A 26,744-nucleotide genomic window follows, 5' to 3' on the forward strand; every position below is an offset into this window, starting at 1 on the left:
AGGACTAGGACCCTCTTCAACCCACGTGGCCAAACAATACTAACCAATGAACTCTTTTTTCCTGGATTGGGTGATCTCAGTGTTAGAAAACCAATCAGCATCCGAGATGGATAGCATCATCATTTGCTGGTCAGAGATTCAGTAGGAAGGTCCTCTTCTGAAGCTTAGAATTTTCTCCATTAAAAAGATTATTTTAACTTAGTACTTTAAAGGTTTGATCCAGTTGTATCTGAGCTATTTTAATTGGGCCCCTCTTGTGCACCAGTTCTGTGCTGGTCACTCATGTGTCACTCATTTGAGCCTTTTAGGAAATCTTTCCTCTTACTTGAGATACTTTCACAAATGTAGGTGTGAATGTATGAGGAATTGAGGAAGTGGAGAGAAAATTGTTGCATTTTAAGAGTCCTATGATCTCATCCTTTTTGCATCATAACTTAGTGTTGTAGATTTGGGGAAATTATTGAATTTGTTGACAACAAAGTACTTTGATTTTTCAAGTATTTCAATTCTGAAAAATGCTGTGATTCTGTGGACAACTGAAAGAACAGTGTCCCTAGTAACAGAATTATAACAGTTGTATGGAGAATATAGACTGTACCTCCTTACAGATAAGATTGTCTCCAATAAACTACAGGAAATTAAATGTTAGTCAATAATTTAATGTAAATGAAAATGTCTTCAGGTTTGTCCCTGATATTATGATTGACTTTAGTGTACCTCCAGAAAACACAGAGATAAAGGGGGACTTATATGATGTGACCTATGTGGAATGGAGGGTCTTAAAGGTATTTTTTATAGTGTGTTATCTAACAAGGTAATAAAACCAACTGCCCACATCATAGTATGCAAGAGACTGAGAGATGGATAAAGGACTTCAAGTCAGCCATTGGCACAATAACTCAGCTTTAAAATGTAATATCTTACCTTAAAAAAGTGTTGAGTTCCTTATTCCTGTTTCCCCTTAGGATTTGCTCATTTTACTGGGGATATGTCCCTTATTTATCAACTTCTCTTGCTTTATCCTAAGAAAAGAAGACTTTGCTAATGAATACATTACAGAGTGTTTAGGAAAGAGAACACTATGGGAAAACTATGAATTATATCTTCTAATATAATCACATAATTTTAAACATATAAATCTATATTAGATAATTCTTGCACATTATTTTAGAATAAATGTAATATCTCAGATTTAGAATGGACTTTAGAGGCCAACTATCTGTCTAAAGTTCAGCATTAATTTACACTCCACCCCAGTTCTGATAAGCATTTATCCTTTATGTGTATTAATAGTTCTAGTGATAGTACTCACCATTTGGCAATAAAAATGACTATAATTAATTGAGCAATTTTTGCTCTCTTTACCTTATACCCAGAATTATACAAGGACCTTTTTATACATCTTTTTGAAACATAATTCTCACATCATTTCAGTGATTTTAGTACTTTTTCTAATCCTACAAAAGAGTAAAATTATGGTTGGAGGTTAAATAACCTTTGCAAGGATACAGGAGTAGAAAATGGCACATTTCAGACTGAACCAAGATATATGTGACTCCAAATAACACAAGCTCAAATATTGGATCATGAGTGAAGTGAAGTGAAAGTCGCTCAGTTGTGTCTGACTCTTTGTGACCTCATGGACTATAACCTGCTAGGCTCCTCTGTCCACAGAATTCTCCAGGCCAGAATGCTGGAGTGGGTAGCCATTCCCTTCTGCAGGGGATCTTCCCAACCCAGGGATCGAACCCAGGTCTCCCACATTGCAGGTGGATTCTTTACTGTCTGAGCCACCAGGGAAGCCATAGAACCAAAACATTTTCTGTTAAGTAGTCACAGAGAGATCAGCTAGAATTCTCATAGACTTGTCCATTAATATCATATGTAGAAAGAGGTTTTTTTTTTTTTCTCTCTTTGGTCTAGATCTTGTGTTCATTGTGCTGGAGCAAAATATACACCTCTTTATCCATTATAATTACTGGCCACATTATTTTTCAAAACTCCATCTTGGTTTTCCACTAGCAACTGCCCAGTGATCCCAGGTGTGCATCTGAAATGTTGTCTACTTCAAAATAAATAATGAATTATTTTATCAGTTCTTTTGCCATTGGTTCATTACCATAGACAAACAAGTTTCTACCTTCAAAACACAAATTTACTAGTCATTCTCACCAGGTAGGAAAAGGAGCTACTCCCCTTGTCTTGACATCTCTTTCTAATGTTGTCAAACAAACCTATAGGAGTTGCATTAAACCTAAAGATCATTGGGGAAGGGGGAGAATTAGTGTGTTTACTATGTTGAATCTACCAATACAAGAACATAGTATGTCTCTCCAAATATTTACAACTTTTGATTATTTAAGCAAGTGTTTAAAACACTTTAAGCATACAAGTTCTATACATGTTTGTTAGGTTTGTATGTATTTATCTCATTTTTGAATGATTGGTCATAATATTTTACTGTTAAATTTGACTCCGTGTATTCACTGCAAGTATATAGAAATAGAATTGATGTGTGTAGGTTTATTTTGCATCCCGAGACGCTGCTAAACTCAGTTGTTATTTTAGAAATATGTTTAAGTCTTTAAACATTTTATAGAACTATCCATTTTATGAAACCACCTGGCTCTGGAGATTTCTTTTTCTTGAGTTTAAATATAAAGAATTAAAATTTGAAAATAGTTGTAGAGGTGTTCAGATTATCCAGTTCATCTTGTGAGAATTTTTTTATTTATACTTCTTGAGGCGTTGGCTCATTTTGCAGAAGTTATCAAATTTGTGTGTATAAAGTTGTTTATAGCATCACTTTATTATTTTTTGGTATCTGTAGGGTCTGTGGGTATCTCTTGTTTTCTTCCTGATACTTGCAAATACTATTTTCTTTATCAGTCTTGCTAAAAGCTTGTCATTTTTACTGATCTTTTCAAAAGGTCAATTTTCATTTTATTGATATTTTATATTGTTCTGTTTTCAATATCACTAATTTCTGCGCATGTCTGAATCTCAATCCTTCCTTCTGCCTGCCTTGAATTTTTTGCTTTTCTTATTTTAGTTCCTTTAGGTGGGAACTTACTTTATTAATACGAGATTTCTCAGCTTCTCTACAGTCAACATTTAGTGCTGTAAATTTCTTGCTAAGCACTGTTTTAGCTGTATCTCACAAATTTTGGTATGTTGTTTTTACATTTTTATTGGGAATATAAAACCTCCACTTAGATCTTTGGATTATTTATAAACATTGATCTGTAAATATTGTTCTCTAAATACTGATTAGATCCTATTTGTTTATAGTGTTCAGTTCTTTTCCATCCTTCTTGAGTTTCTGTTTAGTTGTTTTGAGAGGAATAGTGAAATCTCCAGCTATAATTGTGAATATGTTTTTTTCTCATTTTAGTTTGATCAGTTTTTTCTTCACCTATTTTTCAGCTCCGTTGTTGGGTGCAACACATTCAGGATTGCATTGTTTATGTGGTGGAGAATATTTTTATCTTTATGTAATGTTCCTCCTTTGTTCCTGGTAATTTTATTTGTTCTAAAATCTACTTTATCTTATATTAATACAGACTCTTTTGCTCTGTTTTGATAATATTTGCACATTATACCCCTTTCTTTCTTTTTTTTTTTTTGCATCACTACTGCTAAGTCACTTCAGTCATGTCCCACTCTGTGTGACCCCATAGATGGCAGCCCACCAGGCTCCCCAGTCCCTGGGATTCTCCAAGCCAAGAAACTGGAGTGGGTTGCCATTTCCATCTCCAATGCATGAAAGTGAAAAGTGAAAGTGAAGTTGCTCAGTCGTGTCCGACCCTTAGCGACCCCATGGACTGCAGTCCACCAGGCTCCTCCATCCATGGGATTTTCCAGGCAAGAACACTGGAGCGGGGTGCCATTGCCCTCTCATTCAACATACTTATATTGCTGTAATTGAAGTGAACTTCTCATAGACATTAATTAGTGGGTCATTATCTTATCCATCTAGCAGTTTGATTACAGATTTTCCTCTATTTATGATAGTGTTATTTACTGATTAGTTGAAAATATCAAAACACCAAAAACAAAAACAATTTTAAAAAAGTTGAAAATGTCAAAAATGTGTTTAATACACCTAACCGACTAAACATCATAGCTTACCCTAAACTAACTTAAATGTTAAATGTTAAGCTGAAGCTGAAACTCTAATACTTTGGCCACCTGATGAGAAGAACTGACTCATTGGAAAAGACCCTGATGCTGGGAAAGATTGAAGGCAGGAGAAGGGGACGACAGAGGATGAGATGGTTGGATGGCATCACCAGCTCAATGGACATGAGTTTGAGCAAGCTCTAGGAGTTGGTGATGGACAGGGAGGCCTGGCATGCTACAGTCCATGGGGTAGCAAAGAGTTGGACACGACCGAACGACTGAACTGAACTTAAATGTGACAGTTATATTGGCCCCCAGTTGTGTATAATCATCTAACATACAACCTGTTTTATAACAGTTGTTTAATGCCTCTTGTAATATATTGAGCCCTGTACTGAATGTGGAAACAGAATGGTTTTATGGGTGTAGAATGGTTGTAAATGTGTTGATTGTTAATCCTCAAGATAGTGTGGCTGACTGGGAGCTGGAGCTCACTGCCACTGCCCAACATTTTAAGAGAGTATCATACTGCATACTGATAACCCAGAAAAAGATCAAAATTCAATCCACAATTTCTATGAATGTATATCACTTTTGCACCATTGTAAAAGTCAGAAAATCATAAGCTGAACCATCATTAGTGGTAGGGGACTATCTCTATTGTGGTAAATATTTACATTTATTGTAGTTGTTAGTTGAGGTTTAAATCTGCCATTTTATCATTGTTTTCTATTTGTTCCTTCTATATTTTATATGTATTTTTTCTTTTCTCTGCCTCCTATGAGTTACTAGAATGTTTTTTAGAATACATTGATTTATTTATAGTGCTCTTGGGTGTCTCTCTTTGTATAATTTTTTAAACAGCCTGTTCTTCAGTAAATTTTTTTAAATATTTAAGAAAGAAACCATGCTAATTTAATGCAAACGTCTAAAGAAAAGACACTTCAAATACTTTTATGAAACCTGTATAGTCTTTATGTCAAAAACTGGCAAGGACCCTAAACAAAAAGAAATTTACAGATTCATCATTCTTATAACCATAGATGTCAAACTTTAAGAGGATATTAGCAAATTAAATCAGGTGCTTTATAAAAAGCAAAATGCATCAATGTCATATGGAGCCTATTTCAGGAATGAAGGTTCCTTTAACAGTTGAAAATTAATGTAATTCACTATATTAACTGAAAGAAGGAGAAAAGACATATGACCATTTTGATTAAATTATAAAATATCAATTGGCAGAATTCAACACTTGCATTTAATTTTTTACTCCATTAAAAACTAGAACAAAGAGTGATTTTTTTCAGTCTAAGAAAGGATAGCTACCCCATTGCACATATCAGACTCAATGGGGAAATATTTTAAAATTTCCCCATGATATCTAGAGTACTTGAGACGTTAGAAAGTGAAGTCACTCAGTCGTGTCCGACTCTTTGTTACCCCATGGACTGTAGCCCACTAGGCTCCTCCATCCATGGAATTTTCTAGGCAAGAGTACTGGAGTGGGTTGCCATTTCCTTCTCCAGGGGATCTTCCCTACCCAGGGATCGAATCCAGGTATCCTGCATTGCAGGTAGATGCTTTACCGTGTGAGCCACCAGGGGATCATTTGACAATAAAAAATGTCAAAAAAAAAAAAAGATACAAAGATGTGGCAAAGGAATTAAAGTTACCATTATCTTGATTATAAAAATAATAGGTAATTTTATAGATTAATAACTACAAATATATCTGGATACATAAAACCAATTATATTCTGCTTTACCAGAAACAAATCAAAATCAAAGTCAAGATAATGGTACCATTCACAATAATAACCAAGAATAATGGGTATCTAGTAATGAATACACCAAAAAGATAAATAAGGCTTCTATACTGAAAACTGGAACACATTATTGGGAAAAATCAAGGGTCTTATATAAATGATGAGACTACACATTTGGAGATTGTAAGAGTAAATATTTAAAGCCTTATACCTCCCTCATCTGACTTCTCTGCCTATAAATTTACCTTTTTCTAGATGCTTCATGTAAATGGAATTATGTGACATATAGATTTTTGTGCCTGGCTTATTTCACTTAGTACAGTATTCTCTAAGCTCATTCATTTTGTAACATGTATCATCATTTCTTCTAAATATTGTCATTTCACATAATTTATTCTCCTTCATGGCTGAATTATTCCATCGAATGAATGTGGCACATTTTGTTTATCCACCCACTAACTGATGGATGTTTGGATTGTTTCCAGTTTTGATGATTATGAGTAATATGGCTATGAATTTTTGCACACATCTATCTGTGAGGACATATATTTTCATATCTCTTGAGGATATTCCAAGGAGAACTGCTCAATCATATGGTAAATATAACTTTTAACTTTTCAAGAAACTGTCAAAGTGTCTTTCAAAGTAGTTGCAATATTATACATTCTCAGCAGCTACCCATCAGGAATTATAAAGACTTAGCTGCTTCAAACAGAATTATGACAATGAAAGTAATGGAAATAATAGTAACCATTATTTTATTCATTTTTTTCTTTCTCATTTTTCTTTTTTTCTTTGCTTTCTCAATTTTTATTTATCAGGGAAACATTTTGTTGAAAGGAATGAACTTGGGATATATATTACCAACAACTTGAAGCTCTCTGTACTAAACTAAACCTCAGTTGGTCAGCAGTAAAATCTGGACTCTGTATTACTGGTGTATATAATGAATAATGAATCAATGCAAAAGAAAATACATCATCTCATAAAGCTAATCACTCTTCCCAGGTGGCTCTGTGGTAAAGAATCCACCTGTCAATGCAGAAGATATGGACTTGATCACTGGGTAGGGAAGAACCCTGGAGGAGGAAATGGCAACCCACTCCAGTATTCTTACCTGGGAGATCTCATTGACAGAGGAGCCTGGCAAGCTACCATCCATGAGGTCGCAGAAGAGTCAGACACGACTTAGCAACTAAACAACAAAAACAAAGCTAGTCACTTCTCATTATGTATCTTTTTTCAAAAATTTCTCTGGGAAATACATCTTTCTTCATAAAGATTCAGTTCAGTTCAGTTCAGTTAAGTAGCTCAGTTGTGTCTGACACTTTGTGACCCCATGGACTGCAGCATGCCAGGCCTCCCTGTCCATCACCAACTCACAGAATTTACCCAAACTCATGTCTATTGAATCAGTGATGACATCCAACCATCTCATCCTCTGTTGTCCCCTTCTCCTTCTGCCTTCAATCTTTCTCAGCATCAGCACCTTTTTAAATGAGTCAGGCAGCCAGAGTATTGGAGTTTCAGCTTCAACATCAGTCCTTCCAATGAACACTCAGGACTGATCTCCTTTAGAATGGACTGGTTGGATCTCCTTACAGTCCAGGGGACTCTCAAGAGTCTTCTCCAATACCACAGTTCAAAAGCATCAGTTCTTTGGTGCTCAGCTTTATAGTCCCACGCTCACATCCATACATGACAACTGGAAAAACCATAGCCTGGACTAGACAGATCTTTGTTGGCAAAGTACTGTCTCTGCTTTTTAATATGCTGTCTAGGTTGGTTATAACTTTCCTTCCAAGGAGCAAGGGTCTTTTAATTTCATGGCTGCAGTGATTTTCAGTTCAGTTCAGTTCAGTCGCTCAGTCGTGTCCGACTCTTTGTGACCCCATGTACTGTAGCAGGCCAGGCCTCCCTGTCCATCACCAACTCCCAGAGTTCACTCAAACTCATGTCCATCAAGTCGGTGATGCCATCCGGCCATCTCATCCTCTGTCGTCCCCTTCTCCTCCTGCCCCCAATTCCTCCCAGCATCAGAGTCTCTTCCAATGAGTCAACTCTTCGCATGAGGTGGCCTACTGGAGTTTCAGCTTTAGCATCATTCCTTCCAAAGAACACCCAGGACCGATCTTCTTTAGAATGGACTGGTTGGATCTCCTTGCAGTCTAAGGGACTCTCAAGAGTCTTCTCCAACAACACAGTTCAAAAGCATCAATTCTTTGGCCCTCAGCTTTCTTCACAGTCCACCTCTCATATCCATACATGACCACAGGAAAAACCATAGCCTTGACTAGATGGACCTTTGTTGGCAAAGTAATGTCTCTGCTTTTCAATATGCTATCTAGGTTGGTCATAACTTTCCTTCCAAGGAGTAAGCGTCTTTTAATTTCATGGCTGCAGTCACCATCAGCAGTGATTTTGGAGCCCCAAAAAATAAAGTCTGACACTGTTTCCACTATTTTGCCATCTATTTCCCATGAAGTGATGGGACCGGATGTCATGATCTTTGTTTTCTGAATGTTGAGCTTTAAGCCAACTTTTTAATTCTCCTCGCACTTTCATCAAGAGGCTCTTTAGTTCTTCTTCATTTTCTTCCATAAGGGTAGTGTCATCTGCATATTTGAGGTAATTGATGTTTCTCCCGGCAATCTTGATTCCAGCTTGTGCTTCTTCCAGCCCAGTATTTCTCATGATGTACTCTGCATATAAGTTAAATAAGCAGGGTTAGAGTTAAGGTTAGGGTCAGTATATTAAGTTCTAAAACAAACAAATAATAACCCTTTTGCTTTTGGAGTATGGCTGGAATTTAATACTGAGTGTTTAAAAAAAAAAACTTTGAATTGATGTGGTCTATCAAGAATCTATCATCTTAAATAAATTAAAATGAAAATTAGAAAAAAGAATCTATCATCTTTCATGAGGGAATAATTAAAAATACACTCTAAAAGGACCAGATACAATAGTTTTCTTACCCTAAATTCATTTTTACCCACCCCATCTACCATTCTTTTCTTTCTAACACAAATGGCTTTGCTCCTGTTCTTGCCATATACATCAGGGGAGACAGGGTCACATGACAAATGGTAAATCACAGTTTGTCTGAGCTGCCATTGTGATCCAGGGTCTTCCCAGTACATGGGGAAGTGGGTCTACTGGGAACACTCTAGGAAAAGTTCAGTTGCTCCCTTTAAAAGCACAGGAGAAGATGCAGTTCTCTTTTCCAGCTTTATTTAAGATTGTTGGTGATAACCATCTCTGGAGATTCCTTACCTCAAATCTGTTATGTGAGATAATAAAGAAAAATAAAGTACATTGGATTTTCTTTTATTAGTGGCAAAAATCATCTTCAGTGATATGTTCATACCATATACTTTAATTCTACCTTATAATTTCATAGTAAAGGTATTAAATAAAATAACACCTCATTTCTTCTCAGAGAACAATGTGAAAATAAAGTTGTAACCTCAGGGTTAAACAGAGTTTATCTTCAATTCAGTTCAGTTCAGTTGCTCAGTCGTGTCCGACTCTTTGCAACCTCATGAATGGCAGCACGCCAGGCCTCCCTGTCCATCACCAACTCCCGGAGTTCACCCAGACTCACATCGAGTCAGTGATGCCATCCAGCCATCTCATCCTCTGTCGTCCCCTTCTCCTCCTGCCCCCAATCCCTCCCAGCATCAGAGTCTTTTCCAATGAGTCAACTCTTCGCATGAGGTGGCCAAAGTACTGGAGTTTCAGCTTTAGCATCATTCCTTCCAAAGAAATCCCAGGGCTGATCTCCTTCAGAATGGACTGGTTGGATCTCCTTGCAGTGCAAGGGACTCTCAAGAGTCTTCTCCAACACCACAGTTCAAAAGCATCAACTCTTCAGTGTTCAGCTTTCTTCACAGTCCAACTCTCACACCCATACATGACCACTGGAAAAACCATAGCCTTGACTAGATGGACCTTTGTTGGCAAAGTAATGTCTCTGCTTTTCAATATGCTATCTAGGTTGGTCATAACTTTCCTTCCAAGGAGTAAGCGTCTTTTAATTTCATGGCTGCAGTCACCATCTGCAGTGATTTTAACTGAATGTATATTGGAGATGTTATTATCAGCTTATCAAACTCCTACAGAATGATATACTGTTTCCTATAAAAACTGTATAATTAATATGTGCATAAAATAACCTTTGAATTTGCTTGAAAATAAAATAATAGTTATCCCTGACTGTGGAGAAATTGCTTTAAATATCTATTACTTTGAAATGAACTACTCAATCTATTATCTAGTATATAGATTTGATTTACATTTGGAAATGACTCCTTAGATGGAATACAATAGCAGAACTTAACCATCTTCTCTGTTCGTTTCCAAGGCAAACCATTCAACATCACAGTAATCCAAGTTTATGCCCCGACCCGTAATGCTGAAGAAGCTGAAGTTGAATGATCCTATGAAGACGTACAAGACCTTCTACAATTAACAGCCTAAAAAGATGTCTTTTTCATTATAGGGGGCTGGAATGCAAAAGTAGGAAGTCAAGAAATACCTAGAGTAACAGGCAAATTTGGCCTTGGAGTACAGAATGAAGCAGGGCAAAGGCTAATAGGGTTTTGCCGAGAGAACACACTGGTCATAGCAAACACCCTCTTCCAACAACACAAAAGAAGACTCTACACATGGACATCACTAGATAGTCAATACCGAAATCAGATTGATTATATTCTTTGCAGCCAAAGATGGAGAAGTTCCATACAGTCAGCAAAAACAAGATCAGGAGCTGACTGTGGCTCAGACCATGAACTCCTTATTGACAAATTCAGAGTTAAATTGAAGACAGTAGGGAAAACCACCAGACCTTTCAGGTATAAGTTAAATCAAACCCCATATGATTATACAGTGGAGGTGAGAAATAGATTCAAGGGACTAGATCTGATAGAGTGCCTGAAGAACTATGGACAGAGGTGCATGACATTGTAGAGGAGGCAGTGATCAAGACCATCCCCAAGAAAAAGAAATGCAGAAAGGCAAAATGGTTGTCTGAGGAGGCCTTACAATAACTGTGAATAGGAGAGAAGCAAAAGGCAAAGGAGAAAAGGAAAGATATACCCATTTGAATGCAAAGTTCCAAAGAATAGCAAGGAGAGATAAGAAAGCCTTCTTCAGCGATCAGTGCAAAGAAATAGAGGAAAACAATATATTGGGAAAGACTAGAGATCTCTTCAAGAAAATTAGAGATACCAAGGGAAAATTTCATGCAAAGATGGGCTCAATAAAAGAGAAATGGTATGGACCTAACAGAAGCAGAAGATTTTAAGAAGAGGTGGCAAGAATACATGGATGAACTATACAAAAAAGATTTTTATAACCCAGATAATCACGATGGTGTGATCACTCAGCTAGAGCCAGACATCCTTAAATGCAAAGTCAAGTAGGCTTTAGGAAGCATCACTACAAACAAAGCCAGTGGAGGTGATGCAATTCCAGCGAGCTATTTCAAATCTAAAAGATGATGCTGTGAAAGTGTTGCATTCAATATGCCAGCAAATATGGAAAACTCAGCAGTGGCCATAGGACTGGAAAAAGGTCAGTTTTCATTACAATCCCAAAGAAAGGCAATGCCAAAAATGTTAAAACTACTTCACAACTGCACTCATCTCACACACTTGTAAAGTAATGTTCAAAATTCTCCAATCTAGGCTTCAACAGTACGTGAACCATGAACTTCCAGATGTTCAAGCTGGATTTAGAAAAGGCAGAGGAACCAGAGATCAAATTGCCAACATCCACTGGATCATTGAAAAAGCAAGAGAGTTCCAGAAAAACATCTATTCCTGCTTTATTGACTATGCCAAAGCCTTTGACTGTGTGGATCACAACAAACTGTGGAAAATTCTTCAAGACATGGGAATACCAGACCACCTGAACTGTCTTCTCAGAAATCTGTATGTAGGTCAAGAAGCAACAGTTAGAACTGGACATGGAACAACAGACTGGTTCCAAATCGGGAAAGGAGTATGTCAAGGCTGTATATTGTCACCCTGCTTATTTAACTTCTATGCAGAGTACATCATGAGAAACACTGGGCTGGATGAAGCACAAACTGGAATCAAGATTGCCAGGAGAAATATCAATAACCTCAGATATGCAGATGACACCACTCTTATGGCAGAAAACAAAGAAGAACCAAAGAGCCTCTTGATAAAAGTGAAAGAGGACAGTTAAAAAGTTAACTTAAAACTCAACATTCAGAAAACTAAGATCATGGCATCCGGTCCCATCACTTCATGGTATATAGATGGGGAAACAGTGAGAGACTTTATTTTCTTGGGCTCCAAAATCACTGCAGATGGTGACTGCAACCATGAAATTAAAAGATGCTTGCCCCTTGGAAGAAAAGCTATGACCAACCTAGACAGCATATAAAAAAGCAGAGACATTGCTTTGCCAACAAAGGTCCGTCTAGTCAAGGCTCTGGTTTTTCCAGTTGTCATGTATGGATGTGAGAGTTGGACTATAAATAAAGCTGAGTGCTGAAGTTTGATGCTTTTTGAACTGTGGTGTTGGAGAAGACTCTTGAGAGTTCCGTGGACTGCCAGGAGATCCAACCAGTCTATGCTAATGGAAATCAGTCCTGAATATTCATTGGAAGGACTGATGTTGAAGCTGAAATTCCAATGCTTTGGCCACCTGATGGGAAGAACTGACTCATTGGAAAAGACCCTGATGCTGGGAAAGATTGAAGGCCGGGGGAGATGGGGACAACAGAGGATGAGATGGATGGATGGCATCACCAACTCAATGAACAAGAGTTTGAGTAAACTCTGCAAGTTGTTGATGGACAGGGAAGCCTGGTGTGCTGCAGTCCATGAGGTCCCAAAGTGTTGGACATGACTGAGCTACTTAACTGAACTGACTGAACTGAATCATCTTCTCAAACAATTCCCTGGTAGCTCCGACAATAAAGAATCTGCCTACAATACAGGAGAGCCGGGTGTGATCCCTAGGTCAGGAAGATCCACTGGAAAAGGGAAAGGCAACCCACTTCAGTATTCTTGCCTGAAGATTTCCAGGGACAGACCATGGGGTCACAGAGAGTTGGACACAACTGAGTGACTAACACTTTCACTTTAACCAGTTAAGTTATCTATCTCTGAAATCTATCCAACTCCTTAATATTATTAAAATATATGGAATTTAGAACTATATACTGACTTACAATTATATTTTCACAATGATTTATGTGGTAAAGAATCAGCCTGCAAGCCAGGAGGCATGGGTTCTATCCCTAGGTCGGGAAGATCCCCTGGAGAAGGAAATGGCAACCCACTCAAGTATTCTTGCCTGGAGAATTCCATGGACAGAGAAGCCTGGCAGGCTACAGTCCATGGGGTTGCAAAGAGTCAGACACGACGCTTTCTGTATTCCACGGTGTAAAGGAATGTCTGTGTTTGTCTTTGAGAACACAAAGATGTAGGAGACCACAATGAAATGAGTTCATTAAGGACTTTCTCTTAGCTCAGGAAAACTTACCTAATGACAAAATGTAGAAAACTCAAGTTAAAATGGGATCTAAAGCAAAGAACCTTTCAAATGTGACCAAACTACAGGAAAATAAATAAAAACATCATTAGATTGCAATTGACTCTTTCTTTACATTTTTCCTTTTACATTTTACTCCCTGACACTATGTGAAGCAGAAGATTTTCACTCCATATTTATTTGATAAAGACATTATAAAGCAATGTTGGCAGAAGAAGAGTTCAGATACACAGAAGGCAGTAAAAGCTGAAAACAGAAAGGTGCTAGGAAAAATGAAGATATGGTGTTGCCTTCAATTTAAGAACTTCCAGGTTAAGATTGGGGACTGAAGAAGCCATCAAGGTGAACATTTTCAGCAGGGTCACTGGAATAAGAGCAAACCAGATCCTAAGAAGGCACTCTCTGAAGAAGAGTAAGAGCTAATCAAGAAATCTTTTTATGATGCAAAGAAGCTGGTAGAGGGTTTTTGCTTGAGCGTTACCATCTTCACTTCAGCTTAGGAGTCCTGCAAAAGACAGTGGAGAGGGTTGTTTTCAGATCTAACTCAGCAAGCAGGCTTTGTCTGTGTGTGTGTGTGCACGCATGCTCTTTCAGGGCATCATGTTAAAGCATTATATTAAGAAGGAAAGCAAATTCTTATGTCTTCCTGAGCCAAAGCTACCTTAGAGCACAGTCCTTCCTGTTTAGTGGAGAGAAGAAGCTTTAATATCAACTGCCTGATCAAAGTCCGATTCAAAATCTTTTCTATTATTTCTCTTTCCAGTCTTGTTACCCCCTACCATCTGTTATGGAGAGAGTAAATACTAGTTTAAAAGAGAATTAAAGAGCATTACCTGTTGGCTGAAGTCCAGAGTGTTTTGGGAAAGAGAAGGGAAGAAATATACTTATAATAAATGGAGGAAAGTCAGTCTCTAAAACACAGTGTCCCCAAGCCCAGATCAGTCTTCTAAGATTTCTCTAATACCACAGCCCACATCACATGAGGCCAACCTGCAAGGCCAAACAGGAGAGCAGACATCAAGAGCATGAAGCTTTCCTCTCACAAATGGAATGTAATTTCATCAGTCTTAGTGTCCATCTGTCCCAGGGTCTCCACCCTAAATCACCATGCATGCTAAGCTTTTTCTTATCTCTAAATGTCATAATCTCTTATGTTTCAAACATAAGTTTCTAAGTTTCCAAGGCCTATTGAATCCTAGACTTTCAGGAAATTGAGGTCAATAGGGGCTTCCCAGGTAGATCTAATGGTAAAGAACCTGCCTGTCAATGCAGGAGACATAAGAGAAGTGGGTTCGATCCTTAGGTGGGGAAAATCCCCTAGAGGAGGGCATGGCAACCCACTCCAGTATTCTTGCCTGGAGAATCCTATGAAAAGAGGAGCCTGGCAGGCTACAGTCCATGGGATCACAGGGTCAAATATGACTGAAGTGATTTAGCAGGCATGCACGCAAGGGAAGGAAAGGCTTTAGATGAGTTCATTGATATACAGAGAACTAACTGAGCAAAGCCATATTTCTTCACTCAAAAGTGAGTATCAGCTGCCAACAGGATCCTTACCTTTCTGATTCCTAAAGTAGATGAACAACCTGATCCCAAGGAAGAGCACACCCAGAACAAAGCCCCTGACTCCACTCATCATCCTGCTCTGAGCAGAGTCAGATCATGCCCCTAGAAAAGAAGTCAGTTTCAGTGATCTTTATCCCAATCCAACTTCCCTAAGCTTTGAGGATGGGATAAGAAGGTTGCCTGGAAGAATTAGAATACTTGGTCATTACAAAAAAGAGATTAAAAATCACACAGAGTAGCTAGGTTTAAGGCATCGAACTCATTTAAACATCACAACCCTGACATAAAGCCATGACTTCTCCATCTCATGGTTGTGGAGCCTGGGACTCAAAAATGTAAAGTAGCTTGTCTAGTATGACAGAGCTAATAAAAGGCAGCGCTGAAAGTGGACTCCTCTCATATCAAGAAGGTCCCTACATTATAGAGGATGTGCTCCTTCTCAAATAACAGTGAACCCAGAGCAACAGCATTAGATGTACAAGTCCAGCCCAACAAAGGGGACTGATGAACTGTGATATCATGGAGACTCAGAGCAGGGACACCTCTTCTCTGCCTGCCAGGAAGAACTGTCTCACCAGCAGGTATAGGTATTGATAGAAACTATCAAAGCATATCTGTAAACTATCAGAGGATTTCTATCACAGGATATCACAGAGCTACTCCCCAACAATTTGTGCTAAGAAAGAAACAGCATGAAACAAATAAAAAATATGGTGTGGAGCGAGGAGAAACCTGACACTCAGAGGTAAGCAAGCCCCCTCCTTGGTGGGTGAGGAACTTACGAGATCAGAAAGCTTGTCACTCCATTCCACTGTGAGAGGGCTCGTCCTGCTGGGGTGATCCACTTGGCAGGTGTAGACCTCTCCACTCTGAGGAACTGCTTCAAGCATCACCACGGTCTGGAAGGTCCAGTCTCCATTCTGGATCAGGCCTGTGGAGATCACTCCAGTCTCTTCATGGCCATTCTGGAACCACCTGACTTCAATGTGTCCTGGATAGAAACCATTCACAGAGCAGACCAGGAGGTCGTGGTGCTGCAGAGGCTGGGTCTTTGCAGGATACACAGTCACTGCAGGCTCCACTAGGAGGAAAAAAGCAGAGGGACTAAGTGAAGGAGACATTAAGTCTCCCTGACTGGCTGCCTTTCTTCATTTAGTCTGCTGTTCCAGACTGCAGGCTTGGACAGGCCCCGCTAGAACTGGCCATGTGGCCAAATATCAGTTAGTGCCATGAGCCTTGTCTTTAATCCTTACAGTGTGAACACATTAGATTTGAGAGATGTGGAGGAAATTTGTGGGTTTCTTTATCCAATGAACCATTTATTCATTATTCAATTGAAGTGTTTACAATTTTTTGCAAAGCAATTGTATATTCATTAATAGCACAACTTGTGTAACCATGCTGCCTGGGATCAGTTCCAAGCTCTCTCTCTCTTACTGAGGGATCCTAGTGTAATATTCGCATTCTCTGTGTCTCAGCTTTATGACCTACCAAGGAGGATAATAATACAAAGTGATCTCTGAAGGTTATCTAAGGATGACTGCACCTAAAGTATGTTAAGCCACAACTGGAATTTAGCCTTCAATATGTGTTAGCTACATATTATTTTTATTTCATTAGAGAGAAAATATGGTTCAAAGTAATGTGGATAACTTAGGAAAGAGTAGTGGGGTAAGTGTAGAGATAGAATATGAAATCCTGGGAAAGCTGTGTCCAGGCACTCACACTTCAGAGCACCTCAGTTTGGGACAGGGTTTGGAATTCACTGAAACATGGTCTTAGTGCCTCATTCTTAACTCCACCAGCCACAATAAACACAGTTAAAACAAACAAACAAACAAAAACAAGAAGGAGAAACCTGGGGGAAAACATTTTTACAATTTCACAAAATACGATTTAAGATTGATGGTAAACCATTACTAACATTTTCTCAGTCTATTACATTAAATTAAAATATTTAAATTTCTAAAATGGAAAATAATGAACTGAATCAAAATATAAACCACAAACTGGAGAAAATCATCAATGTGTTCATCTTAACACATAAAGAACCCATAAAATCACAGAGGAAAATACTAGGACCAGAGAGATAAGAGACAATATGTAATTCTTAAGGCAGTAATAACAATTAGCCAATAAATATGTGAGAAATGTTCAAGAATCTTGGAAATAAAAAATTTTTAATTAAAAATTTTAAAAAGTAAATTTTAAATTAAGTATTTGGCTATAATGAAAGAAATATCTAACAAAAGGGAATGTAATATATATTTTACAACTATAAAAATAAATATGTAACCACACAAATACTATTAGCATTCATTATAAAAAAAGGAACAGTGTGTTAAGTGGCAAAGCTATCAATATAATTCAGAAAGCTGGTTTCACAAGCATTTCAACTATGTAAAAGTACATATAAAGAAAACCAAAAAAGCAAGAAATTTAGACATAAACAAAGCCTTAGAATAATCAGAAGTGCTTCAGAAGTTCCCCATCTCTCAAGAATTAGTCTGCTAGCTCTTTGTCAATGAAATGCTTCTGCACACAGACACCTGCACACTTCTTATTTCTGGGGGGTCAGTATTAAGAGGGTGTGTACCTAGAGCAGGTGTGACTCTCCTCACATGCTGCCAATCCTTGAACATTCCTCACCTCTCGTCTCCCAAACCCTCCCCACAACCACAGACACCTTGAAGTCCCCTCCCGCGTCTCTAACCACCCACCCACCTGTGTTGACTCCCCTGCCTCACCTCTTTTCTCCCAGAAGGACCATCAAGGATGCCTGGAGTCTCCCTTCTGCACCCCTCCCCCCTCCCCCCACACAGCCTCCCTCCTGGTCCTCCCAGATTCCAGGGTACTCCCCCCACCACACACACTGTCTCTTTCCTTTCACAATAACCGACAAAGTCGCACAGGCAGATGAAAGAAGAACCCGTGGTAGTTGAGGGGTGTCTGTAGCCAATGAGGGAGCCCTAGTGGCCCTCCTGCGCTTGGGCAGCCCTCATTGGTGGCCGTCACATCAGTTCCTTCCTGGGAGCCCACCAGGGTGACCAAATCCTGGTGTTCCCACAGCACATTTGATGGTGCAGGGCAAGTCCGAGTGTCATTTCTCCAGGCAACATGCTCTCACAGGAACCCTCCTTAAGCATACTTGCTCATAATACAACACATTCACCGGGACTCAGTCTCTCTATCTCTTTGTCTCTCTCTCTCTCTCTCTCTCTCTCTCTCTCTCACACACACACACACACACACACACACTGTCCCCAGTCCCCTGGCCGCCCACCCCCACGCTCACTTTGCTGCTGCACCGTGAAGCTCTCACCAACCCAGTAGTTGTGTCTGCAAAACGTGTCCACCACAGCCCGTGTCCACTCCACAAAGTCCTTCTGGTGACTCCAACTCTCAGCAAAGAGCCTGCCCAGCTCGGTCACTGCCCTGAACTCACCCACGTCGTCACTGTCAAAATGCACCAACTCCTTCTGGTTATAGAAGTATCTGGCCAAGAACCGCACCTGCTCAGTCTGGATGGAGAAATGACACTTGGACTTGCCCTGCACCATCAAATGTGCTGTGGGAACAGCAGGATTCGGTCACCCTGGTGGGCTTCCAGGAAGGAGCTGATGTGATGGCCAACAATGGGGGCTGCCCAAGCACAGGAGGGCCACTAGGGCTCCCTCATTGGCTCCACAGGCACCCCTGAACTACCACGGGTCCTTCTTTCATCTGCATACAGTGGAGGGAGGCGAAGGTGGGCAGAGGAGCCCCCTCTGTTCTCCAAGTGGCTTCAGTGGTTGACTGGATTTTCCCCATCACCACCCTTCCCTGAAGCCCCAACCAGAAAGACACTCATGACTCCCTCCTCTCACCCCCACAAGTTCTTTAGCTCTTCCTCCAGAGCATTTAACTTCTTTACTGGTGAGCTTCAGGCCTGCGCTGCCCCCTAAGAATCCTAAGAAGCTTAATATCTAGTAAAAGTGATGGAAAAAATTCAACCATACAAGGATTTATATGAGAGTGAGAAATGTCAAAAGAGAAATGTGCAAATTTATAACAGAATTACAGGATGATCTAAATTACATTAGGGTGCCAAAGAAGTAATGTCTAAAGGAAGATGGCGATGATGTGATATGAAAGATTAAGTGGATATGAGCTAGAGAAAAAGTGGGTATGAATCTCACTTTTGGGAAAAAGGAGTCACATTTTAGATAAAATAATACAATGGACCAAAATATGAAAGAATTGATGAATTTCTTCATCAGTTCAAGAAATGACAAGAAAACAGTTCACTGGAGCACTGAGAATGAGAGGAAGGAGAGTAAAGAAGAGAAATCACAGGGAGCTGGGTGTGTTAGGATTTTGGCTTTATGGTATCGAAAAATATAATGAGAAACTACTGAAGAGTTTTGAGGATATTAAAAGTAACATCGCAATACAGGTCCAAAATCCCACAATAGCATTTCTAAATCCAAAAAACTCAGAAAACCAGATTAAAAAAAATTGGTGCAAAAATCCATTTGGAAGATCTGACCTGAGAAGGTTAGATGTGTTTCAGTTCTTATCATCATATGTGCTTCTATATTTTCAATATTTTATTTTTTTTTTCAGTAGAATTTTTTATTGTCTTTAAGTTTTTTTGATAAGTTGGGCTTCCCTTATCAAAAGGTGGCTCGGTTGGTAAAGAATCCACCTGCAGTGCAGGAGACCCAGGTTCAATCCCTGGGTGGGGAAGATCCCCTGGAGAAGGAAATGGCAACCCACTGTGGTATTCTTGCCAGGAAGATTCTATGGACAGAGGAATTTTGTGGTGGGCTATAGGCAGAAACAACTTCACTTTCCCCCCAAACTTGGGCTTCCTTGTGGCTCAGAGGTTAAAGTGTCTGCCTGTGTGTGCCTGCAATGCAGGAGACATGGGTTCGATTCCTGGGTCGAGAAGATCCCCTGGAGAAGGAAATGGCAACCCGCTCCAGTACTCCTGCCCGGAGAATCCCATGGACAGAGGAGCCTGGTGGGCTGCAGTACATGGGCTCACAAAGAGTCGGACACGACTGAGTGACTTAATGTATGTATGTATGTATGTATAGTCTATGGGGTTGCGAAGAATCAGACATTGCTTAGCAACTAAACTACAAGCTTTCTGATAAGCAGGTAATAATTTGTGATCATAAAAGGGATTCCTTTTAAGTGTGATTATTAAGAAGACCTTTAAAAATAAGGATTCAAGTAAGAAAATACTTCACAGTCCAAAGCTATCTCACTGATAGGAATCCATAGTGGCTGCCAGGAGCTCAAATTGTTGTACCTCTCTAAAGGCTGTGTGTGTGTGTGTGTGTGCGCACGCGCGTGTGCGTGTGCGTGCTTAGTTGCTCAGTCATGTCCAACTCTTTGTGACCCCATGGACTGTAGCTCACCAGGCTCCTCTGACAATCGGACTTCCCAGGCAAGAATACTGGAGTGGGCCGCGATTTCCTCCTCCAGGGAATCAATATTTTAAACATCATACATATATGTATGCATATATTTGGGATTGGCTCAGATGGTAAAGAATCTGCCTGCAATACAGGAGACATGGGTTCAACCCCTGGGTTGCAAAGATCCCCTGGAGAAGCAAAAAGCTACCCACTCCAGCATTCCTGCCTGGATAATTCCATGGGCAGAGGAGCCTGGAAGGCTGCAGTCCATGGGGTCACAAAGAGTTGGACCCAACTGAGTGACTAACACACACACATGCATAAATACCCCTTTATATCATATATATGTATATATTTTTCTTTTATCTTTCTGTTTAATTGAACTGTGAAAATGTCAAAACAGAGTTAAAGAATAATCCTGCGATTAAGATGAATAAATGAAAATATTTAACAATTTCAATATGTTGATTAGCCACTAAGTCATGTCTGACTCTTTTGTGACCCCAGGGACTGTAGCCCGCAAAGGCTCCTTTGTCCATGACATTTCCCAGGTGAGAATACTGGAGTAAGTTGCTATTTTATTCTCCAGGGGATCTTCCTGACAGAGGGATCGAACTCGTGTCTCCTGCATGGCAGACAGATTCTGTACCACTGAGCCACCTGGGAAGCCCTTTCAATAACATAGAATATACAATTACTACAGAAGATTGAAACATTTTACTGAAAAATTTGTGCAGTCACTACTACTTATGACTTACAAAAGCAAGTTGTTGAAAGTTAACAGATGATGAACTCATGCAATATTGAAAAACATTGAATAAAGTAAAAAATAAAAATGTAGAGAGTTCCAGGAAAACATCTACTTCTGCTTTATAGACTATGCCAAAGTCTTTGACTGTGTGGATCACCACAAACTCTGGAAAATTCTTCAAGAGATGGGAATACCAGACCACTTGACCAGCCTCCTGAGAAATCTGTACGCAGGTTAAGAAGCGACAGTTAGAACTGGACATGGAACAACAGACTAGTTCCAAATTGGGAAAAGAGTATGTCAAGGCTGCATATGGTCACTCTGCTTATTTAACTTATATGCAGAATACATCATGAAAAACGCTGGGCTGGAAGAAGCACAAGCTGGAATCAAGACTGCCAGGAGAAATATCAATAACCTCAGATATGCAGATGACACCACCCTTATGGCAGAAAGCAAAGAAGAACTAAAGAGCCTCTTGACAAAACTTCTTATTGCCAAATTCAGACTTAAATTGAAGAAAGAAGGGAAAACCACTAGACCATTCAGGTATGACCTAAATCAAATCCCTTATGACTATACAGTGGAAGTGTGAAATAGATTTAAGGGCCTAGATCTGATAGATAGAGTGCCTGATGAGCTATGGAATGAGGTTAGTGACATTGTACAGGAGACAGGGATCAAGACCATCCCCATGGAAAAGAAATGCAAAAAAGCAAAATGGCTGTCTGGGGGGGCCTTACAAATAGCTGTGAAAAGAAGAGAATAAAAAGTAAAGGAGAAAAGGAATGATATAAGCATCTGAATGCAGAGTTCCAAAGAATAGCAAGATGAGATAAGAAAGCCTTCCTCAGCGATCAGTGCCAAGAAATAGAGGAAAACAACAGAATGGGAAAGACTAGAGATCTCTTCAAGAAAATTAGAGATACCAACGGAACATTTCATGCAAAGATGGGCTCGATAAAGGACAGAAATGGTATGGACCTAACAGAAGCAGAAGACATTAAGAAGAGATGGCAAGAATACACAGAAGAACTGTACAAAAAAGATCTTCACAACCCAGATAATCATGATGGTGTGATCACTGACCTAGAGCCAGACATCCTGGAATGTGAAGTCAAGTGGGCCTTAGAAAGCATCACTACGAACAAAGCTAGTGGAGGTGATGGAATTCCAGTTGAGCTATTTCAAATGAAATATGATGCTGTGAAAGTGCTGCACTCAATAGGCTAGCACATTTGGAAAACTCAGCAGTGGCCACAGGACTGGAAAAGGTCAGTTTGCATTCCAATCCCAAAGAAAGGCAATGCCAAAGAATGCTCAAACTACCACACAATTGCACTCATCTCACACGCTAGTAAGGTAATGCTTAAAATTCTCCAAGCCAGGCTTCAGCAATATGTGAACCATGAACTTCCTGATGTTCAAGCTGGTTTTAGAAAAGGCAGAGGAACCAGAGATCAAATTGCCAACATCCGCTGGATCATGGAAAAAGCAAGAGAGTTCCAGAAAAACATCTATTTCTGCTTTATTGACCATGCCAAAGCCTTTGACTGTGTGGATCACAATAAACTGTTGAAAATTCTGAAAGAGATGGGAATACCAGACCACCTGACCTGCCTCCTGAGAAATCTGTATGCAGGTCAGGACGCAACAGTTAGAACTGGACATGGAACAACAGACTGTTCCAAATAGGAAAGGGAGTATGTCAAACTGTATATTGTCACCCTGCTTATTTAACTTATATGCAGAGTACATCATGAGAAACGCTGGACTGGAAGAAACACAAGCTGGATTCAAGATTGCCGGGAGAAGTATCAATAACCTCAGATATGCAGATGACACCACCCTTATGGCAGAAAGTGAAGAGGAACTCAAAAGCCTCTTGATGAAAGTGAAAGTGGAGAGTGAAAAAGTTGGCTTAAAGCTCAACATTCAGAAAACGAAGATCATGGCATCCGGTCCCATCACTTCATGGGAAATAGATGGGGAAACAGTGGAAACAGTGGCTGACTTTATTTTGGGGGGCTCCAAAATCACTGCAGATGGTGACTGCAGCCATGAAATTAAAAGACGCTTACTCCTTGGAAGGAAAGTTATGACCAACCTAGATAGCATATTCCAAAGCAAAGACATTACTTTGCCAACAAAGGTTCATCTACTCAAGGTTATGGTTTTTCCTGTGGTCATGTATGGATGTGAGAGTTGGACTGTGAAGAAGGCTGAGTGCCGAAGAATTGATGCTTTTGAACTGTGGTGTTGGAGAAGACTCTTGAGAGTGCCTTGGACTGCAAGGAGATCCAATCAGTCCATTCTAAAGGAGATCAGCCTGGGTGTTCTTTGGAAGGAATGATGCTAAAGCTGAAACTCCAGTACTTTGGCCACCTCATGCGAAGAGTTGAGTCATTAGAAAAGACCCTGATGCTGGGAGGGATTGGGGGCAGGAGGAGAAGGGGATGACAGAGGATGAGATGGCTGGATGGCATCACTGACTCGATGGACATGAGTCTGAGTGAACTCCGGGAGTTGGTGATAGACAGGGAGGCCTGGCGTACTGCGATTCATGGGGTCGCAAAGAGTTGGAAACAACTGAGCGACTGATCTGATTTGATCTGATGGCATCCGGTCCCATTACTTCATGGCAAATAGATGCAGAAACAATGGAAACAGTGACAGACTTTATTTTGGGGGGCTCCAAAATCACTGCAGGTGGTGAATGCAGCCATGAAATTAAAAGATGCTCCTTGAAAGAAAGCTATGACCAACCCGGACAGCTTATTAAAAAGCAGAGGCATTACTTTCCCAACAAAGTCTGTCTAGTCAAAGCTATGGTTTTTCCAGTAGTCATATATGGATGTGAGAGTTGGACTGTACAGAAAGCTGAGCACCGAAGAATTGATCCTTTTAAACTGTGGCGCTGGATAAGACTCTTGACAGTCCCTTGAACTGTGAGGAGATCCAACCAGTCCATCCTAAAGGAAATCAGTCCTGAATATTCATTGGAAGGACTGATGCTGAAACTGAAACTCCAATACTTTGGCCACCTGATGTGAAGAACGGACTCATTGGAAAAGACCCTGATGCTGGGTAAGATTGAAGGCAGGAGGAGAAGGGGAAGACAGAGGATGAGATGGTTGGATGGCATCATAAAAAGTCGGACATGACTGAGTGATTGAACTGAACTGAACTGAACTTGCATTGATTGAACAAGTTCAAGAAAATGGTGACTGTATACAACTGCCTAGCTTTTTTGGTAAAAACATGGTAAAGTAAGGAATTGAATTGAAAGGTGAGTAAAAGTATGGGTCTAGACTTTTTAGATATAACACAGTACAATTCAATGTTTTCAACTTCAACACTGTTGACATTTTTGGATCAGGTAATTCTTTGCTGTGAATGTGCTGTTTTGAACATTTTAGTCTGTTTTCCTGCATCTCTGGCTTCTATACTCTGATAGATATCAGAACAATCCGCCAGTTGTGACAATAAAAAATAGCCCCAGATATTGCCTAAAGTTGCTTGGCAAAGGAAGGAGATGAAAGGGATGTACTGTCTCTGGATAAGAATCATGGGGTAAACCATCTGAAAAATCTGTAATTAAAAAAGAAAAACATTGTTAATGATGATATGTTGAGAACTGCATTTTAAATGCAATATTATATCTGTTAAAAACATTGATGTTACATTAAATGTGTTTTCTTAAAATCTGGACCCAGTGCAAAGCTATTTTTCCAGCACATTTGTTACTGAATTTGTTTGAAAGGAAGGTTTACTGATTTCTTTGCCTTGTCAACAAGTCAGTACATGTGTGCTAAGTTGTGCTTCAGCTGTGTCCATCTCTGCTACACCATGGATGGTAGCCTGCCAGGTTCTTCTGTCCATAGGATTCTCCAGGCAAGAATACTGAGCTGGGTTGCCATGCCTTCCTCCAGGGGATCTTCCCCATCCAGGGGTCGATCCCGCACCTCTTAAATCTCCTTACCACTAGTGCCACCTGGAAGTCCCAGTCACTAAGCCATGTTAATTTATTCCGCACATCATCATCATCCTTCTTGATTTTCATTCCACTGAGCCATTACTTATATTTAGTAGTAAATTTCAGCCACAGCCATTTCATCCAGTACAATGGACCAAACTAACTCATTTTCTAACTTTTGATTCCCTACTCTCAATAATACTAGTAGATATCAAATCACCAGCCTTGGTCAGATATAGAACTCTCACTTCTGTAATCAAGTCCCCTCGGAAGGGGGAAACTAAGAAAAGATGACATTCTCGATTAGACAGTTTAGCAAAACTGAACAGACCTTCCTAAAGCTCTCCAGCCCTTTAGGTATGATTTTAGGGAGGAAAGGAACCTGGATCAAACCATCCATGTCTTACTTTTCACAAATCCTCTGAGGTCCTACTTAACAGACAAGAAAGTTAAAAAATAAAGTGTGAAGTTGCTGTTCACTGTAGCTTATATATATCAACCTACATGGTTGTGGTGAGCAATGTTAGTCCACAGTCATGTTCTGTCTATATAGTAACAGAACTATATGTATGGCCATACATATAGTTGGCCATCCCTTGGCCACGTGCCATTTAGCAAATAAAAATACAGTGTGCCCAATTAAAGATTCTGGATAAATTATTTGCTGTTTATTTGAAATTCAAATTTAAATGTAACTGACTGTCCTATATTTTATTTGGCAACCAAAGCTCAACTTGATAATAAAATTGATAATAAACTCCAGAGAAGAATTCATGTTCCTCAACACATAGCCATGATCTCTAGTACATAGTGTAAATCTTTATGGAAATTTTCAAATAATAAATGTGAAATGAATTAAAATTTCCCCTACATATTGAAATATTCCATAAGGCGCACTGATATTACATATGAACATCAGAAATGTTACCAATTATTCAGACCCAGCTTAGCCACTATATATAGGTATGAAGAATATGTCACAATTTTAAGGGACATGGCCTGAACACAGTGACAAAGCTAGCTCCCTTCCTTCCCCCATCCCATGATAGCTCACCCCCCGCCCCAAGGCAGACACTTATGTGGGGGTGTCCCTGGCCCAAGCCAGGGGAGGGTTCATCACGATCAGTACCACTGTCAGAGCTGCCATCCAGGAGCCTCTGGGGAAGCACAATCACACCATGCTGGAGAACAGGAAACGACAAGGTGTGGGGGAGCAGGGAAGTCTCATTTAGTGAAGACATGAGCCCTCCTCCACCAACATTCCAAGTGATACCAACTAAGGGCTCATATCTTTGTTCCTGGATTGGGTGAGCTCAGTATTGGAGAACCAATCAGCACCAGAGATGAGAAGCATCATCAGTTGCTGATCAGAAATTTAGTATGAGAGTCCTCTTCTGAAACTTTAGAATTTTTTCTCTTAAATGGTTTTCATTTATTACTTCAAAGGTTTGTCCAGTCACATATGAAACATTTTAATTGGGCCCCTGTAGTGAGCCATCGTATGCTGTCCAGTGAATTATTAATATACAGCAGTTTGACTTTTAGGATGGTTTCTTTCCTCTGCATTTGGAAAGGGCTATTTTGACAAGTATGTGTGGATGTGTTTAGAAGTTGAGGTGGTGGATA

General features: G+C 39.8%; 1 pseudogene; it reads right to left on the reverse strand.

The window, feature by feature from the left end:
* Positions 1 to 15,077: 15,077 nt before the first annotated feature.
* On the reverse strand, positions 15,078 to 26,298 carry LOC129645791 (DLA class II histocompatibility antigen, DR-1 beta chain-like; annotated as a pseudogene).
* Between the last annotated feature and the right edge of the window lie 446 nt (positions 26,299 to 26,744).

The sequence above is a fragment of the Bubalus kerabau genome, chromosome 3, assembly GCF_029407905.1.
Source record: "Bubalus kerabau isolate K-KA32 ecotype Philippines breed swamp buffalo chromosome 3, PCC_UOA_SB_1v2, whole genome shotgun sequence".
NCBI classification, from domain to species: Eukaryota; Metazoa; Chordata; class Mammalia; order Artiodactyla; family Bovidae; genus Bubalus; species Bubalus kerabau.